At 35.4% G+C, this 19,934-nt stretch overlaps 1 protein-coding gene across 2 annotated transcripts in view; it reads right to left on the bottom strand.

Moving 5' to 3' along the window:
- LOC123553375 (uncharacterized protein CXorf38 homolog) overlaps nucleotides 1–19,934 on the bottom strand; it is a 129,483-nt gene that overhangs the window by 27,202 nt on the left and 82,347 nt on the right. The gene's annotated exons all lie outside the window — the stretch shown is intronic.

The following is a 19,934-nucleotide window of genomic DNA, read 5'->3' as shown; positions in this document are numbered from 1 at the left end:
TAGAACGTGCCTACTTCATAACCTACCGGCACATCGAAGGCCAAGTGTGGCATTAGCACAGACACTCCAGATTTTTTATAGGCATGAAGGGGGCAATTAGCCGGATATGCCTCCGTGGTCCACTCGAATGTAGTCCATATCAATATATAGTGCAATTTTCCCACCTAGTAAAGGCCATTTTCATGCTAGATATAAGCTTTATTGATGCTTGATTGTAAAAAGGAATGTCCGCAGATGATTTTAAGCTACGTTATATGCTTCAAAAGTTGATTTGAAGCTGCCTTGTAAAATGAAAGTGAAAGTAGGTATTTCCTGATGTCTACCTACGCAATATTAGCGTTTTCATCACGTGTCTTAGTTACGTGACCATGGTTTCACTGCATTATGGTCAACCCCATATTTTTTGTGTATATTTTGATTGCCTAAAGACAGACCTTCAAGACAAGGGTAGTCTCGCAGGAAGTGAAAGGCTAGAAATCTTGATAAAAATATGTTATAAGTTGTTAATTTTATATAGAAAATAGTAGCGGAGGCATTTAATACCTTCATACCTAAAACAAATGATGAACAACATATGTAGACAATATCACTTTGACGCATATAACCTGTTTTGCCGTTATCATTCCGGACCGCGTAATCAAAAAAAAAAAAATTTTTTTCGGAGATTTTTACGTCCGTGCGGGCGGGTGAATTTTCTTTTCTTTTTCTCGGGAATGAAATCATTGATGCGGTAGTTCCGACGAACGACAAATCAATTTGGTATGGCCTAAAGGGGTAATAATTCAAAATAAAAATGTGAAAAATCTAATTCGGTGACCACCTTTTTCTTTTTATATTTCAAAAGTAAACATTATATTCTGCTATTCTTGCAAGTTTAATCAAAATCCTTTATGTAGATTTGGAAATATTAACTGCTGAAGGAAATATACAATATTTCATAATTATGATGCTTTTTTGACTTAGAAAACAACAACAACACACAAGTGTCATGCAAATATTTCTTGAATTTCATTAAAATTTCTTTTTGTTTTGAAGGGGAATAATCATGTCTTATGAGATTTGACTAGTAGTTATACTTCATGAATCATTTATTTGATTCCGTGATCTTATATACTATGGTAGACACGCTCTAGATTTCAGGATACACTTGTACCATGGTCATGCATTATAATCTGAAATAAAATGAAAATGAAGTCGGTGATCCCCATATTTCTTTTTATTTTTAAGTTACTCATAGAATGAACTAACAATATATGAAATATGAACAAAATCTGTTGTTGGGAAAAAATGGTGAAATTCTAGCATACGCCTTTTACAAAAAAAGTATATCAAGTAACGTCACAATTCGAAAGTCTAGTGATAAGTGTAAATGGGTAGTGTAACTTAGTCAAAATATGAATGAATTTGTGTAAGGCCGCCATATTAGTTTTAATTCCTGCTATTCTATGACATTAAGCACCAAATTTCAATGTTTGCTTAGACGGTCATACGGCGTGAGCACAAGTTGCTTAACTCTTCAATTCACGGATTGGGGGTATTTGCGGTACGATTATTATCATTTAACGAATTACTGTCAAAGCACCTGATTTGCTAATCGCTAGGGCAATAGAGTCCAGAATGACTAAATCTTTTTTTCATCCAGTATCGCTTTCAATTTATAACTGGTTTAGTTGTACCAATTCTGATTCGATCTTTATTAGATAAATTTGAACCGTGCTCGGCTGACAACCATATTTTTGTTTGTTTGTTTTGGACTTCAGTTATGTAACGGCGGGCAGTTAACCTAACCAGTAAAAACCTGTTCTCCGCAAGTGACAGCCAACTTCCTCACATAAATCAGAGGTTGATGAAGACGAAAGATTTCAGTCACAATATCTTTTATCAAATAGCTATGGAGAACATTTGCCCCGCACATGGATCGAACCCACCATCGTGCGATCCGTAGACCAACGCTCTCCCTACTGAGTTACGCGGGTGAGCTTACTATATTTAGTCGATGTTTTCGTACCGTTTCAATATTTTATCTGCCTGGGAATTGCAGTATAAAAACACCCGTTTCCTGATAGATATTTCAATACCAGGAAGGTCTAGAGACTTGGGATCGGTCTTTTCTAACTAAATCATAGATGAAATAGTGATGGACAGTTTGTGTAATTTTTCTGACGGATTTATTTTTCAACTGCCTGGGAAGTGAACCCACTACTTGCAGGCTCGATTCTATGGATTCCGGCATTAAAAAGATAATGCATATCATATGATTCGGGCTCATAGTTTAGTACATGTTCTTTTTGTTGTTGTTGTTGTCTTTTTGTTTATTTATTTTGAACACATTTCGGATGTACACAGGAATTTTATCAGTCTGGTCGTGAATTTTCGACCCAGGTACGATACTCGTGCCTGTGCTTTAAAGGATCTGCTTACCCCAACATAACCATAATATATTACTACTAATTTTCGCGTTGACAAAGAAATGTATAACGTTTATACAAATACAACTATAGCGTTAAAAGGTCATTATGTTTGTAGGTATATCGCATTTCAACACGGTATTTCATTTCGTTATATAAAGATCTAAATGACATTTATGCCAAAGCCTCAAGACATAAATGACACGATTTCTATGATATCGCTATTTGGATCAGAAAACTGATGACATATAAAGAGCGCTTTTGGTTATTATTGACATTGATATTTTTCCATTACGCTTTATTCTTCATGCTATAAATAATTTGAAGGTATTGATGGTCGCTGATATAAGACATCAAGCCAAGTCGAAACAACGAATTGAATTTATCTTGGACCCCAAGGCCAACTCTATGCATACTAAAGGCCATTTTCATGTCAGATATAAGCTTTGTTGATGCTTCTTTGCAAAGAGGAATGTCTACGGATGATTTTAAGCTAAAAGTTGAAACGAAGCTGTCTTGTAAAATGAAAGTGAAAGTAGGTATTTCCTGATTTCTTACCTACGCAATATTATCCTTTTCATCACGTGTCTCAGTCACGTGACCATGGTTTCACTGCATTATGGTCAACCCCATATTTTTAGTATCATTTGATTGCCTACAGACCTCCAAGACTAGAGTAGTCTCGCAGGTGTGAAAGGCTAGAAATGTTCATAAAGAATAAATATAAATTTTTATTTCTACATAGAAAATAGTAGAGATACCTTCTTTTTTCCGATAACATGCTCAAAAGATTAAGGGTAGGTAGGTCGGATTTTTATACGCCCGTTTGAAAAACGGGGTGTATTATGGGAACGCCCCTGGCGGGCGGATGGGCGGTTGGGCGGGCGGGCGGGCGGCGACCACAGACCTTGTCCGGAGCATATCTTCTACATGCATGGAGGGATTTTGATGAAACTTGGCACAGTTGTTCACCATCATGAGACGGAGTGTCATGCGCAAGAACCAGGTCCCTAGGTCTAAGGTCAAGGTCACACTTAGAGGTCAAAGGTCAAATTCAAGAATGACTTTGTCCGGAGCATATCTTCTTCATGCATGGAGGGATTTTGATGAAAGTTGGCACAATTGTTCATCATAATGAGACGGAGTGTCTTGCGCAAAAACCAGGTCCCTAGGTCTAAGGTCAAGGTCACACTTAGAGGTCAAAGGATACAAGAATGAAAAATTCAAGAATGACTTTGTCCGGAGCATATCTTCTTCATGCATGGAATGATTTTGATGTAGCTTGGCACAGTTGTTCACCATAATGAGAGGGAGTGTCATGCGCAAGAACCAGGTTCCTAGGTCTAAGGTCAAGGTCACACTTAGAGGTCAAAGGATACAAGAATGAAAACTTTGTCCGGAGCATATCTTCTTCATGCATGAAAGGACTTTGATGTAGCTTGGCAAAATTGTTCACCATCATGAGACGGAGTGTCACGCGCAAGAACCAGGTCCCTAGGGGTAAGGTCAAGGTCACACTTAGAGGTCAAGGATACAAGAATGAAAACTTTGTCCGGAGCATTTCTTCTTCATGCATTGAGGGATTTTGATACAACTTGGCACAAATGTTCACAAGCATGAGACGGAGTGTCATGCGCAAGAACCAGGTCCCTCGGTCTAAGGTCAAGGTCACACTTAAAGGTCAAAGGTCAGATACAAGAATGACTTTGTCCGGAGCATTTCTTCTTCATGCATGGAGGGATTTTGATGTAACTTGGCACAATTGTACACCATCATGAGACGGAGTGTCATGCACTGGTCCCTTCTTTTGAATTACTTCCCTTTGCTGTTACTATAAGTAGCTTATATTGTAACTTTTTCATTACAAATCGTAGGGAAAAATCGAGACCACTTTTCTGTAGTACAACATGCATGTTACATCCAATTCTGAGGTGTATTTTGAGCTATCTCTACCTGGTAAGGATTTTTATGTGGACTTGTTATTTTTTTTTTCGATTTTTTTTTTTTTTCTCTTTAAAGATTAACTTCCCTTAGTTGTTACTATAAATAACTTACATTGTAACTTTTTTATAATTGACCGTAGGGAAAAACCAAGACCACTTTTCTGTGGTACAACATTGATGTTACTTTCAAATTTTGGGTGTATTTTAAGGTATCTGTACCTGGTAAGGATTTTTTTTGTGGACTTAGAAAAATAAAAGAATTACAATAATTTCTAAAAAAAACAACATTGTAAACAACTAGAAAATTAAAATTCCATTTGCAAATACAGGTGCTAGTGTAAACAAATTTGCTGTGACGGGCGTATATTGTGACATTCTGGCACCCTTGTTGTATTATTTATTTTTTGGATTTATTTTTTTATTTAAATAAGAGTTTTTGGAAATTATTTTTGTGTCAAAAATGAATACGTATAAGGGGGTAATGCCTTTAATGCATCAGTAAATTGATTTCTAACATCACTGACCATGTTTAAGGCATAAAAAGTGCAGTCTTACATGTTTTTGTTAAAGTATTGAAAAAAGATATTGTCCAAGGCCATAAAAACATTTAAGGTGGGACAGAAAAATTTAGGGTAGGTCGAGATACCGGAAACAAACGTTTTTTACACTTTTTTGAAACTAGCTCAATATACATTCTTCCTACGTAAGAGCGTAACAGAAAATAAAGAGGATAGAATTTTATCATGGAAAATCCTATTTGCCTGAGGCGGGATTCAAACCCCGGCCGCTCAGGAGGAAGATCAGTGTTCTAATCACTAAGCGAAAGAGTCGACCCCTGACACAGTTGACAGAGATTGGGTTTAATCTTCATAAAAGTCATCATATATGACGACGTGAATGCCATATTGGCAAAGAAAGTGTCATTTTAGGCTCTAGATAAAGTCCGTACGAGTAGCGACTTAAGTGCTTGCCAAAAAATTGAAGAGTAGAGACTTTTACTATGAAAAAGTCCCAAGTGCCTGAGGCGGAATTTGAACCAAGCTGGCACGAGAAGAAGTCCAATGCTCTAACCACTGAACCAATGAGTCGACTCTCCGACGTAGTTGTCAAACGTACTGGTTATGCGTAAGCGACGGTAACACTGCCCCTCTTCAAAAGAATCATCATATGTGATGTGAATGCTATTTTGGCGTAGAAAGTGTCATTTTAGTCACTAGATAAAGTCTGTTTCTCAGGTTTCTCAGCCGAGCCCCATCTTACGCCTTTAAGGCATAACATGAATAGAAGAGGATAGAATTTTATTATATAAAATTCTATGTGCCTGAGGTGGGATTTGAACACGGACCGCACGGGTGGAAATTCAATATCCTAACCACTCAGCCAGAGTCGACTGTGTCAAATCTCAGAGACCTTTAAAAACCTGATTTCTGTGATCTTGCATGTAGAGCCAGTGACCAGTTTTCAAAATATTGCAATATACACTTTTGACAATACGATTGAAGAAGAAATAGCTTAACTACTGTAATCAGTTTTGACGGTCGTCTGTAGTATTAATATCTGTTATATTGTTTAATGCTTTTGTTCATAACTACTAAAATGTCAACATTTCAACAAATAATGAATTACAAGGTATCGGTTTTAACGGTACAAAGAAAAATATTCTACAATTGCCATACTTAAAAAAATATAGTATATGTTTTGTTCTGTACATACACCTTGGCAATGTAGGAGTCGAAATAAAACTTTTAGAACAAGAAAACATAAGATGGCTATGGAGACGCCAGAACGTAAATAACTTAAATTTTAAATTCACCGGAAAATACACTTTTGGACAAAGAAGGAGCCAAACTAAACTGTTGTCGATTTTCATCGTTGAACGTAGTAAAAAGAGCAAATTCTCATGTTTCCGTAACATATACATGTAGTTTGTCAGTAAGTTTTAAAACCTTCTTAAGAAATGTAGCATTTGTTTCGAGATATATAACAAAATTTCTTGTTGTCGAACGATTTGGAGGCCAGTCACTTTAATGGAATTAATACTTGAGTGTGTAATTCGGTCAGTTTTTTGACATCTTTGTTCTTAAGTTGAGTTAATGCTGGTAGTTTGTACGATAAATTGTTAAAAGTGCCACCAGTCATTTTACGTTTTCCTTGTATTTTATTGTCTTCCGGTCAAAATCCATCAATTCGAGAATGCAATCAATCTTAATACGTTAACAGATTCTGGCGATGTCATTTCCGGTTAAAATCAATGCTTTACAAGTAGCTTTTATATTTAGCATACATGTAGAATGAACCAAATATATGCAAAACTGCACTGGACTAGCTATAAAAGGACATTCTTTAAATCATTACACGAAACTATCATAAAAATGTTTTTATATTGCACGTGCAAACATATACGTGACGGTCAATTAAATAAAAATAAATACCCTCCCTTGCGATAAAGACAGGTAATATTAAGTTTCTTAAGATCGGCGTGCTTACCTATTTCTTTCAGATTGTAATTTGATCAATATCATTCATATGTGATACAATGATCGAAATAATTTATTATGATATGTATGTCTGAAAGACAACAACTGGTTTAAATTCTATAGGGTTACTACCCGTTCAGATTACTTATTATTTGAAAACTCGTTGAGAACGGCTATCGCGGTGAATTTAAATGTTTCTTTATGGTAATTATACAATGTCACGCGATTGTATACAACATTACCAGCTTATCTCTATCTATTGTTTTATGCTTTAGTTCATAATTACAAACATTTCAATAATTCAGTAATTCATGTATGACAAGGAAAACAAACAGTTTGCAAATATAGAATTGTTAGCGAGTAAACAGCGACTCTGCTGATATAAACCATGAATAAATAAATATTTTGCTGTTTTGCCAATAGCGTTATCATTTAATTTACCTAAAGTACAAAATTTTAGCCGTACCGTGAGAAAAAAACCAATATAGTGTATTTGCAACCAGCATGGACCCAGACCAGCCTGATCAATGCTGTTCGCTAACGGTTTCTCTAATTGCAACAGGCATTGAAAGGGAACAGCATGGATCCTGACCAAAACACATGGATGTGCAGGCTAGTCTGGATCTATGCTGGTCGCCAATGCACCATGTTGGTTTTTTCCTGATGCAGCTCAAAGTTATTGTAATTGGTTCAATAAAATGTGTTTTTGTGTAATTCAAGGAGGGAGGAAGGACTTAGTTTGGCTAAAATAAATTGAATATATTCATTTCTTAGACTGAAGCCGATACGTGCGGACATGACGGCTGTAACACATTTCCTTACCATTTATTAACAGACTCAATCAGACCGGGGTTGTTCACCTTTATTAACAGACTCAATCAGACCGGGTCGTTTACCTTTATTAACAGACTCAATCAGGCCGGGGTTGTTTGCCTTTATTAACAGATTCAATCAGACCCGGGTTGTTTACCTTTATTAACAGACTCAGTCAGACCGGATTGTTTACCTTTATTAACAGACTCAATCAGACCGGGGTTGCTTATCTTTATTAACAGACTCATTCAGACCGGGGTTGTTTACCTTTATTAACAGACTCAATCAGACCGGGGTTGTTTACCTTTATTAACAGACTCAATCAGACCGGGGTTGTTTACCTCTATTAACAGACTCAATCAGTCCTGGGTTGTTTCCCTTTTTAACAGACTCAATCAGACCGGGTCGTTTACCTTTATTAACAGACTCAATCAGGCCGGGGTTGTTTGCCTTTATTAACAGATTCAATCAGACCCGGGTTGTTTACCTTTATTAACAGACTCAGTCAGACCGGATTGTTTACCTTTATTAACAGACTCAATCAGACCGGGGTTGCTTATCTTTATTAACAGACTCATTCAGACCGGGGTTGTTTACCTTTATTAACAGACTCAATCAGACCGGGGTTGTTTACCTTTATTAACAGACTCAATCAGACCGGGGTTGTTTACCTCTATTAACAGACTCAATCAGTCCTGGGTTGTTTCCCTTTTTAACAGACTCAATCAGGCCGGGGTTGTTTACCTTTGTTAACAGACTCAATCAGGCCAGGGCTGTTTACCTTTATTAACAGACTCAATCAGACCGGGGTTGTTTACCTTTATTAACAGACTCAATCAGACCGGGGTTGTTTACCTCTTTTAACAGGCTCAATCGGGCCGGGGTTGTTTACCTTTATAAACAGACCGGGGTTGTTTACCTTTATTAACAGATTCAATCAGACCTGGGTTGTTTACCTTTGTTAATAGGCTCAATCAGACCTGGGTTGTTTCCCTTTTAAACAGACTCAATCAGGCCGGGGTTGTTAACCTTTGTTAACAGACTCAATCAGGCCAGGGCTGTTTACCTTTATTAACAGACTCAATCAGACCGGGGCTTTCCACTTTTCTTGTTTGACATGATCTGTTACAGATAGAATATATTTTGCTAGTTACCGAGTAAAAACAACATTACTTTAGCAAAGACAGATAAGTTTAACATTCCTCCTGATACATTTGTAGTTTCGGTGACGATACATATTTGTTAAAATAAGTTTTGGAAATAAACTATAACAAGTGACCGAGTAGAGTAGCGGCAATACAGAAGTCCCATACGGATGGAAAACTTTGACTGTATTAGTGTAATAGTTGGTAACAGTGTTAGGATTGACAATGTTTCAAGGCATTCAGGAGTCAAGAAAAGCAATCTTTACTTGTCAGTAGTTACTTTGATCTAAAAGCATATGTCATGTACGCAACAAATTGTCTTATCATGGGAAACATTTGTGTACAGTACTAAGACAATCCATCAAAAAAAAAAAAAAAATAGAAAAAGTAGAAACTCCACAGGTCGTTCAACTAGACAAAAACGAAAATGTTGAGGCTCGTTTTGATTGAGCCTGTTCATGGACGTAGTGGAAATGCATGCTTCCGTCCACGCCCTCTAGCCCCGGGTTGAGCAGAGCTCAACACTTACACATGCTAAAATTACAAAAAACAGTTTAGAGACATCCGCAGTGTTTATACGGCGGTACACATGAAACCTTCAATGATGCACGTGTTGAGGCGTGTAATTCCATGAAAAAGCGGCGTATGGTCCCCACATAAAATAATAAAATAATGGGTTTGTCCCAAACGAGAAAACAATGGGTAGAACTAAATAAACTGGAATTTAGAAGGGGATCTGAGGTTATGCAGCCTGCGTATCACAGGAACTGTCAAAAGACAAAATTAAAAAGCAGGCACCATATATAAGGGGTGATTATACAATACCGAAGGCTATGATAGAGGGAGTATTGGAACCACCCAGGCCGAAATGGTCATGCTGAGAAACTAAATAGTACCAATAACACGACATAAAAGCCGTGCTGAACAATCTGAGAAGATCGAAATATAACAGCCCTGATTTAATGTACGGGGAGAATTTTTACGACCGCTACCTGGCACAAACAACGCTGCATATGAATGTTATGGAGTACAATTTTAATTGACCTTCAATAGTGACCTCGACCTTTGACAAAGAATAATGGGTTATGTTTGCGACGCATATTGTAATTATTCGGAACAGTTCTTTGTAGTAAAAAGAAAAATCCTCCTATGCATATGATTGTTATGGAGTGAAAAAATAGACCTAACAGTGAACATTATCTTAAACGAACAAGTATAGACCATGAGTTGACACGTTGTCTCATAAAGGGGAACGTTTCTGCATAGAACTAAAATAATCCATCAATACATTTAAAAGTTATGGAGATGTAACAATTTTAATTGACGTTCAATAGTGACTATGACCTATGACCTATCAAATTTTCTGAACCTAGCTTGTATACTTTTTGAGTAATTGCATGATCCAGATTTGATGCCGGACAGACGGAGTATTCCTATAGTCCTGTCCGGGGACCATATCATCTGTATAAGTTGTAAACGAAAAGCAAGACCTCCTTTATATCATAGGTGAAATGGTTGAAAGTTAAGACAAATACACTAGCAAACCGATTTAAAAGTATTTCAATATTGTCATAACAAATAAAGAAACAAAAATGAACAAATCATTAAGAAAATGTACTTTTTACCTACAAAGATTGGTTTTCAGTGTCATTGTTAACATTTCAACCAGAAGGACAATGATAAGTTTTGAACGAATACATGTCAGACGTACGTACATCGTTGTTTCGATGATCAAACATCGTACTATGGTACTTCCTTTGTTATATGTCCTTAATGGAACAGTGTATACATGTTTTAATATCGTCTAGTACAATTTATCTGTACAACTATTAATTTAAACATACGTTTTACGCTATAGGTTAATGATTTAACAATATCACAGAAAACAATTCTTACTGATTGTTATAAAGACTGATGACTTCAGGCTGACTGTCGATGTAAAAAATATAAAACCAAACTTAAAAATTTATGAAAAGGTTTCCGCTGCTTACAGATCGCCACTTTTTGGAATGAATTTACCAATAATATTATAATACTTTTAAAGCAGTTTCGTTTTCGTTACTGTCAAACCAAAGAAAAATGGACACGGGTACCCAGTAGAAGACAATAATGAACTTGAGGTATATCGTTTTTATTTTTTTTATAACGAAGAAAACACCACTTCACCAGCTGATTACTTCAGAAATCAATTAACTCAGTTCCATGGCTATAAACAATTTTTGTTCATCTGATCAAAGAATACCAAATACATCATTTAGGTAAGGTCCATTGATCGACATAGAAATGAGTTTGAAGAGGTAGATATTTGCCAATAAATTGAAGAAAATGATGCATGTGCCTTGCGTTTTACATGTAATGTATGATCAACATGCAATAATTATGTAAGAAGTCTAACATACTTGCACATAGACAGTGATAGCAACATCTCACCTCAAATTCACACCGACCAAAGGTAGACAGACAAAATAATAATATAAAACGCAACTTATTGGGATTAATAAAGGTGAACGTTCGCAAAGAATCACTTAATTAATTAAAGCAGATTGAAATGCGTACAAAGTTACCTAAGCTACCTGTGTTTATTCCCGTTGTTTGTGACTTGAAGGATCCCAATCCAGTGTCAATTTGTTCAATTAATGTCTTCAGGTATTCACATAATCACAACACTTAAAACTTTCCTCGTGTGTTCGCACTTTGCAAAAATATTTTTATTTGAATAAAACTATTTAACTCGTGTATGTAATATGATAATGAATATTTATCTTAAAGTTTCCTAAAATCATATACAAATATATAAATTTCGTATTTAAATCCGTAGAATAATTTTAGCAGAGGTAAAACGGTATTTCCACTTCGATATAAGCATGGCAATGGTTGCGACAACAAACTTTAGCTATTATAATATTACTCTATTGGAAGATTGATTTTATAAAAGATCTAAAGGTTGAATTACAACGGAACGCATACCTCAGTTTACATATTGATAGCCAAAGGAGTACAAATTATTAGTTATTACGTTTTTTATTAAACATCCACGCAATATTTTACTATATTGAATGTGTGTGTGTATGTGAGTGTGTTACGGTTTAAAGTCTTTTTCAAGCATGTCCGTCAAAAAAGGAAGGTGTCTATTAGTAGCAGTGAGCGCAATGCCTGACTTTATAGTGCTGCCTCACTAGAATATCACACCGAAGACAAGCGGCACGATACTCCCACCCAGTCACAATATATTGACAAAGGGCTGACAAGTGCTAGTAATATCTCGTAATGCTGAGCCCCGATTTAGGAAGCCAATAGTACCATATTTACGTCTTTAGTGTTACACGGTCAGGAATCGAAAACATGACCTCTCGCACTCAAAGCGGGCGCTCTGCCACTAGGCTATTATTAGGCGGTTGCTTAGAAATCTTAAGTTAATAGAAATCATATATACAAGATCAGAGAAGCAAAGTTAACAGTGAATATTAGAAAGGTTCTAATGGATAAGAATGCGCGGAAATATTGTGTAGAAATACATGAGTTATAATATAAACACTAAAAATAAAATAAACGGGATGGCATCGGAGGAGAGAATATGTAAGTTGTGAAAATAACTACATACACCATGGCAACGTAGGAATAAAGCTATTAAGATAAAATTACATAGGATAGCTACGGAGGAGCCAGAATGTAAATAATGAAAATTTAAATTCACCGGAAGGCAGTGCAGGAACCAGAAGATAAATATTGAAACATGAAATGAAAAGGATAGCAAAGAAGGAGCAAAAAATTATTTTTTGAAATTAGTGTAATAGTGGGAGTCAGTGACGCAGTGTTTGGCAGATTGGACTTTAACGACTGCTGTCCGGGTTTGATTCCCGGTCGGGACAGATATTACGACTAGTGTTTCAGCGCTAGGTGATTAACCTAAATTGGTACTGTTTCCAGCAGTATAGGATTAGACTGGATGCTGAGGTAGATATGACAGCTACCTTTGGCTTCGGCTGGAAATAATGTATTAACGAAGGAGTCGAAATGTAGATATTAATAACTAAAATACACGTTTGGTAACGAAGGATTCGAACTGTAAATATTGATAACTAAAATACACGTTCGGTAACGAAGGAGTTGAAATGTAAATATTGATACCTAAAATGCCTGTTCGGTAACGAAGGAATCGAAATGAAAATATTGATAACAAAAATACGCGTTTGGTAACGAAGGAGTCGAAATGTAAATATTGATAACTAAAATACACGTTTGGTAACGAAGGAGTCGAAATGTAAATATTGATAACTAAAATACACGTTTGGTAACGAAGGAGTCGAAATGTAAATATTAATAATCAAAATACACGTTTGGTAACGAAGGAATCGAAATGTAAATATTGATAACTAAAATACACGTTTGGTAACGAAGGAGTCGAAATGTAAATATTGATAACTAAAATACACGTTTGGTAACGAAGGAGTCGAAATGTAAATATTAATAATCAAAATACACGTTTGGTAACGAAAGAGTCGAAATGTAAATATTAATAATCAAAATACACGTTTGGTAACGAAGGAATCGAAATGTAAATATTGATAACTAAAATACATGTTTGGTAACGAAAGAGTCGAAATGTAAATATTGATACCTAAAATGCCTGTTCGGTAACGAAGGAGTCGAAATGAAAATATTGATAACAAAAATACGCGTTTGGTAACGAAGGAGTCGAAATGTAAATATTGATAACTAAAATACATGTTTGGTAACGAAGGAGTCGAAATGTAAATATTGATACCTAAAATGCCTGTTCGGTAACGAAGGAGTCGAAATGAAAATATTGATAACAAAAATACGCGTTTGGTAACGAAGGAGTCGAAATGTAAATATTGATAACTAAAATACACGTTTGGTAACGAAGGAGTCGAAATGTAAATATTGATAACTAAAATACACGTTTGGTAACGAAAGAGTCGAAATGTTAATATTAATATTCAAAATACACGTTTGGTAACGAAGGAATCGAAATGTAAATAATTATATTGATAACTAAAATACACGTTTAGTAACGAAGGAGTCGAAATGTAAATATTGATAACTAAAATACACGTTTGGTAACGAAGGAGTCGAAATGTAAATATTGATAACTAAACTGGTAACGAAGGAGTCAGTTTTAACATTTATTACTTAAATACACAAGGACTCTGTATCCAGACACAAAGGGGGGGGGGTCCCAGTTAGGTGTCTGCGCAAAATGTTTTTTAATTTTATTTATATTTTGTGGTAATATACCTACATGTATTAAGTTTCATTAACAAGTGTTACTGTTACCAGTTTTGACTTACTTTTATAGATATTCACTTTTAAAAGTGGGTGGGGTAATCCGACATGTGACCAGCCAGGAACACAATTTTGTTATTTTTTTGAAAAGGGTTCTAACTTTTTCCCTGAAACTTTCAACGATAAAAATAACTATGCAATGGCATTCACACAAAGTTGCATTTTAAATTGTACTGAATACTGTTTTCAGCACAGAGCCACAAAGTGGTCTAATCAAATTTACTGATTTTCAATGGACAACTTCACCAAAAGCAAAAAACATTTTTTATTAGTTGAGATTTTAAGGTGTTATTTTCAGCAGATATTGTAAACAAAATAAACAAAAAATGACAGTATATCAGTTTACTCTGATCAATTTTGGGAAAGAGTGGTACACTCTGAAACTGGGTAAAAGTGGGTGGGGTAAATAAATATTCGGAGCAACACTACAAAAATTGTGCAGTTTTAAACGAAATGGCCTCAGATTGTCTATTACTATCGAAATTTGTGCCCCCATGAGTGGTGGGGACATATAGTTTTGCTCTTGTCCGTGCGTCCGTCCGTCCATCTGTCCGTGCGTCCGTCCGAAGTTCGTGACGCGCCTAGCTCAAAAAGTATTTGATATAAATTGATGAAACCTTGCAAGAGTCTTTATCATGATATGAACTTGCGCACCTTCTATTTTTCGTCTGGCTCTGCCCCCTAATTTTAGAGTTACTGCCCCGGGAAATAGTAAAAAATGCACATTTTCACCTTGTGACACCCCCAAGCTCAAAAAGTATTTGATATAAATTGATGAAATCTTGCATGATCTTTATAATGATATGAACTTGCACACCTCCTATTTTTCGTCGGGCTCCGCCCCCTATTTCTAGAGTTATGGTCCCTAAAATAGTAAAAAATGCACATTTTCACCTTGTGACACGCCTAGCTCAAAAAGTACTTTATAGATTTCATGAAACCTGCCTTAGTCTTAATCATGTATGAATTTGCGCATCTCCTATTTTTTAATCTGGTCCGCGTCCTATTTCTAGAGTTATGGCCCCTGAAATAGTCCAAAAATGCCATTTTCCCCTTTGTGACAAACGCCTAGCTAAAAAAGTATTTGATATAAATTGATGAGTGTTTTATCATGATATGAACTTGCGCACCTACTGTTTTTTATCTGGGTCTGTCCCCTTTTTCCCAGAGTTATGGCCCCTGAAATATTAAACAAATGCACACCCTGTGTCCTACAGAACATTCTAGTTTTATTAAATACAGACTTGGTTGATAATTTTGACAAAAAAATTTCTCTTTAATAAGACTTTATACATGTGTGCCATGGAAAAATCAATGCAGAAAATTAATGTTAATTTGAAAAATAGCTTCCTCAAAATATACTGCCTCAGGCAAAACCTTTGTTAAATACTTTGAGCTTTCGGGGTTAATTTGGTTTGTCTACATGTCATTTCAAGGTCCATGCTTTTTCCATGACCACACATGTATAAAGTGGGAATTTTTTTTGTTAAAATTTATCAATCAATGTGGTATTTAATAAAATTAAGATAGTAATAACAATCTGAGGCCATTGCTTAACAACTGCACAATTTTGTAGTGTTGCTTCGAATATTTATTTCCCCCACCCATTTTTTTTCCCAGTTTGAGAGTGTACCACTCTTCCAATATTAATCAGAATGTACTGATATACTGCCCATTTTTATGTTTATTTAGTTTACAATATCTGCTGAAAATAACAACTTAATATCTCAAACTAATGAAAAATTTTTTTAGCTTTTTGGTAAAGTTCGTCCTTTGAAAATCAGTAAATTTGATTAGACCACTTTGTGGCTCTGTGAGAAAAAAGTATTCAGTACAATTTAAAATGCAACATGTTGTGTGAAGGGTCCATTGCTTAGTTATTTTATCATGAAAGTTTAAAGGTAAAAAGTTTGAACCATTTTAAAAAATAACAGAAATTGTGTTCCTGGCTGGTCACATGTCAGATTACCCCACCCACTTTAAATGTGAATCTAAAAAAGTAAGTCAAAACTGGTAACATAATACTTGTTAATGAAACTTAATACATGTATGTATATTTCCACAAAATATAAATAAAATCAAAAAACATTTTGCGCAGACACCTAACTGGGACCCCCCCTTTAAACCGAGGCAGTATAGAAGCTTCAGGGTATTTCCTCCCCCTAAAAGAAATTGGGATATGTGAGCGGTTTCCTGCGTTTTCAAATGTTGTTTTAAAGATTTATGAAGTGCAGGCAGATCAAGACTAAAATAGATGGATTTTTGTTTGTTTTTGGTTTAACGCCGTTTTTCAACAGTATTTCTGTCATGTAACGGCGGGCAGTTAACCTAACCAGTGTTCCTGGATTCTGTACCAGTACAAACCTGTTCTCCGCAAGTAACTACCAGCTTCCCCACATGAATCAGAGGTGGAGGACTAATGTTTTCAGACACAATGTCGTTTATCAAATAGTCACGGAGAACTACGCCCCGCCCGAGGATCGAACCCCACGACCCCCCGCGATCCGTAGAAATAGGGGGAATAATTATCATGAATATTACAATATCGCAAGTAAAACAAGTGTAGACATGTTATATATTAAAATCTCGCGTCAGACGAAATGCAATATCGACACATCAAACATTACTATTAAACAAAGAAGGCTGAAAACTATGTGTCATTTTTCAACAATTAACGTTTTGGATGTCGCTATTTTTAAACGTCATAGCGTTAGACGACATATTGGCGCGCTGGAAAAAAAAATTAACAGAGATCAGGCAAATATTTTATAGATATCGTCAAGGACGTATATAATAATCATTGAAAACATGTTAGAATCGAAATGAAAAGTCCCAAACAGTAATTTGCTTGTGAATAAAAGCATTGTTTATTGTTTTAGATGCGTATATAATATCTCTCGGGCAGCGCCCTCTATTATAATTCCTTCGCATCTTAACTCCAAACAATGATCTTTTTAACGAAAAATCACTGTAACGGATATATTACGTTTTAGTTTTTTTTTTAAAAAGTGGATAGATTCGAAGCAATGTTAAACTAGTATGCGAGGAATCAAAAGAATTTAAAACAACGCCATTGCGTTATAAGTAAACGTATCAACATTTTCGCTCAACAAAGATAACAACTGCGACCGTGACAGATAATACTGAATTTGTGCAAACGGTGCTGGTTGACATGTGGCAAGTAATGGCACCTGCAGGAAAAATGATTTATTGCCAACATTACACTTTTTAAAGGGATAAAATTTTATGCTTTATATTTAGACATCAGATACTATTCTGCAAGCAAAAATGGCATTTTTTATCAGATTTGAATGAGAAATAGGTATAATTCTGCAGTGGGGATTATTTCTTCTCACAATAGGTCCTATGCTTTCGAAAAATTTGAAACTATAGATAAAATTTTATTTTTAAATGCAGCTTACTGTATGGCTCATAGAGTTAATTTTTAACGTATAAATCTGAAAAGCGATTGAGCGCAGGTTGGTTATCAAAACTAAGCCGACCTACGGGTTAGATTTTGCAAGCGTATTTTGTACACATAAAACAGTATACAACTTTTTTTTCTTAATTCGTGCACTGAAATATCCTTTTTTAAATCAATTTCCTGTCACTAACTACAAAATGGATGACGATGCACCCCCTTTCCCTGTCAAACCACATCTTTCCGAACATCGAACACGCGGTTATTCCATTTCCATTTACAAAAATTTTTTAACTTTACCTACTAAACTTGCTGACTGCATTACTGTTATTTCTTTTGCTCCAAATTGTGAAAATTTGAAACAAATATTATGCGACGACAACTGGATAGCGGAAAAAAATGTTTTACTTTTTAGCAAAGACCATTTAAAAATACCTTATTGAGAAAACATAACCCTGCTTTTATGAAACACACAACCTGATTATTTCGAGCAAACAGTATCTTTGTTTTGGAGATGATCGTGCACCTTTTAGGGGGTTTTTAACGCATTAATTTCAACAACTACGGTTATGTAACGGGGATCGGTATATTCTGACACATGTTTAGGTTCTACACTTTAATTGAGTGGTTCTTTTTAGTACATTACAGATATAGGAAGAATTCGTACAAGCAAAGTTGTTTTCTGTCAAATAACCAATGAAACTTGCCACATTTTTATTTATAAATAGAATTGAATTTATAAGAAGATCCTTTGCAAACATGGTATGTAACGAATCAGAATAATAGAAGACTGCAAGATCTTCACGCCGTCTAAAGCTGGCTTATGCAGAAATTTATTATATGGATATTGAATGGACTTCATGATCCTACAGGACAAGAAAAAATAACTGGGTTGCAATGAATTTACAGAGCTAATTAAACAGGCGGAATGGCTGTTTAAAAAGATTTTAGGTTACAGTTTAATTACTTATTCAATAGAAGAATTGTATGCAAAGGGCCATTAAACAGACAGTTAATAAAGTACTAATACTTTTTAAGGTGTCCGTTATTAATAACCTACTGTGCAGTGAACTTACACCCAAATTCTCCAGGACGTATGTCCAGTTTTGAACTTTTGCAAATAGTGTTTAATTTCATATTTGCAACCCCCCGAAAAGATATTTTCAGTATTCTAATACAATGATTTTATAATATTATCTCTTATTTTGAACGATAAAACAAATTTTAAAAGCAGCGTGACTATTGATACATCGTAATAGCGTTTAAAACCAAATGCCTTCAATGTCACCTGAAATATGATACATGTGATTTAGGTACCCATGATGCCCGTTGAAAAATAATTATGTAAATCACTAATTTATATAAACATTTTTATCTCTCATTGAATTGGCTTTCAACTTATATGACTTAAGTTTTGTACTAATGTTATATTATTTCAAATTTGTGTAATTATCTGATTTCTGTTAGATTATATTTTCTACAACCTTGTTATAACAATGAGATATATGCAATCTTCTTCTCTGGTGAAGGAGTCGCAATAAAAGTGCCGGTGAAAAAGGGCAAAAGCATCACCGGAAAGTACTACAAAGACGTAGTACTGAAGAAACTGAAAAAGTATTATCAGAAACGACGCCCTGCCCACTGGTTTTAAACACGTCCGTCTTCTACATGACAATGCCCCCGCTCATACCTCCGCAATAGTACGGCGTTTTGAAGAAAGAAAAAGTAACTGTTTTGCCTCACCCCCCCTATTCCCCAGACCTTGCCCCATGTGATTTCTTTTTGTTTCCGAAATTGAAATCATTCCTTGCTGGGCGGAAATACCAGTCCCGACAGGCACTTGGATCTGCTTTCATCAGTACCTTATTTACTGTGCCAAGCGTATCGTGACGCCTTCAAGAAGTGGGTACATCGGCTGAAACTTTGCATTTCTAGCCACGGGAGTACTTCGAGGGCGTGAAATGAGCCCTTTTGGGCTAACTTGAAATTTGAAGTCTCCAGATAGAAATAAGCAATTCATTTCGAACATCCCTCGTATGATATCCGAAAAATGTAGAATAAATGTAATACGAGATAAAGCACGACCGAAGTGTTATACTACTTGGCAATATTTCCTTTTCAAAAAATTATATTATTTGTGACATTGTATTAAATTTAATAAATTAATTTGTCCGGTTACATATAGAACATATAATTTTTATATTGGGACTCTCAAGGATATTCCGAAAGTAGCAATCAAGAAGCAGAGTAATGAAATAAGTTCCCAAAAAGTAACTTTTATAATATCATAAAGAATTCTGAGAATTTAAAATGCTCGTTTAATCAATTAATTATATAAATCAGTTTATTTCCAAAACTTTTCTATGTATTAACACTCCAGCTACAAACAAACACCATTTTTGTCCCCAGGAGTTGGTTTT

This window comes from Mercenaria mercenaria, chromosome 16 (genome assembly GCF_021730395.1).
Source record: "Mercenaria mercenaria strain notata chromosome 16, MADL_Memer_1, whole genome shotgun sequence".
Lineage (NCBI taxonomy): Eukaryota > Metazoa > Mollusca > Bivalvia > Venerida > Veneridae > Mercenaria > Mercenaria mercenaria.
This window is presented reverse-complemented; position numbering and strand designations above follow the sequence as displayed.